At 53.3% G+C, this 1125-nt stretch overlaps 1 protein-coding gene across 5 annotated transcripts in view; it reads right to left on the bottom strand.

Moving 5' to 3' along the window:
* RAD54B (RAD54 homolog B) overlaps window positions 1–1125 on the bottom strand; it is a 123119-nt gene that overhangs the window by 118501 nt on the left and 3493 nt on the right. The window contains exon 1 of one of the 5 annotated variants that reach the window (XM_025199415.1): window positions 996–1016. The exons of the other annotated variants lie outside the window; for them this stretch is intronic. The gene's annotated coding sequence lies outside the window, so the exon portion shown is untranslated. Of the gene's footprint in view, window positions 1–995; window positions 1017–1125 lie in introns of those variants that run through there. 5 annotated transcript variants of the gene reach the window in all.

The following is a 1125-nucleotide window of genomic DNA, read 5'->3' as shown; positions in this document are numbered from 1 at the left end:
ACAGTGTCAAAGGCCTTGCTGAAGTCCAGAAAGACTACATCCACGGCGACACCTGCATCCAATGCTTTTGTGACCTGATTGTAAAAGGCAATCAGGTTGGTCTGACATGACATGACCTGCCTCTAATGAAACTGTGCTGGTTGCCCTTGCGCATCATCCCCGATGCTGGCCCATCACAGATGTGCTCCTTGATGATCTTCTCAAAGAGTTTCCCCAGGATTGAGGTAAGACTGACGGGCCTACAGTTGCCCGGGTCCTCCCTCCTCCCTTTTTTAAAGATGGGGACCACATTGGCTATCTTCCAATCATCTGGCACCTGGCAGCTGGTGACCACTGCATTTGGTTTACTGCATTTTTGCTTTTTTAAACGTAAAAAAGAATAAATAGAGTAAGCAAAACTTATTACAAGCAAAGGTTCTTGTTTTTATTCAAATCATGTGATATTTAATATAAAGACAACACCTGTATGTAAAAACCCATATGGATGTTTAGGGTGCCACTGAGCAAACTGAACAGTAGGCCTTGCGAAGCAGCAAGTATTCAATTTGGCCGATTCGGAGGAACAATGATTCGATTTGGTGATTCAAATCACTGTCCCAATTCGATTCGGAGATTTGGCTGACAAATTGGGCCAAACAGCGGCAATGCGTATGGGGTGCACATGCGCCCCTTGAGAGCGCTGGTGCACCCCCTGACAGCCAGAATTCCCCGCTTCGGCGACGGGCAGGCAGGAGCACTACAGGGTCCCCCCTGAGAGCGCCAACCAGGGAGTGGGAGCGCCAGGACAAGCGATCTCTGTGGCACTTCCAGGTCAGTGCAATCGGCCATGGGGGACCCATCTTCCCCTGGTCGCTGTGGGGGCAAGTGCCCACCCTGACTCAGGAGGCACCAGTCACCCATGCGGCCGAATCTCACCCCCCCCCTCCAACACCCCCCACATTGGTTGCCTAGCCCGGCCCCAACGTCCCAGCAGTTAAAAAAAGCCTCACACTCACCAGCTGCAGCAGCAGTCTGGGAGCTGGGGCCACTTGGGCTAAGCGCTGCCGGCCTCCAGGTGACTGCTGGAGCCACCCCAGCTCTGGAACAGCACCCGGAGCGCTGCCGAGCCACGCTGGACCTATCCAA

Source organism: Alligator sinensis, unplaced genomic scaffold (genome assembly GCF_000455745.1).
Source record: "Alligator sinensis unplaced genomic scaffold, ASM45574v1 scaffold273_1, whole genome shotgun sequence".
NCBI classification, from domain to species: Eukaryota; Metazoa; Chordata; order Crocodylia; family Alligatoridae; genus Alligator; species Alligator sinensis.
This window is presented reverse-complemented; position numbering and strand designations above follow the sequence as displayed.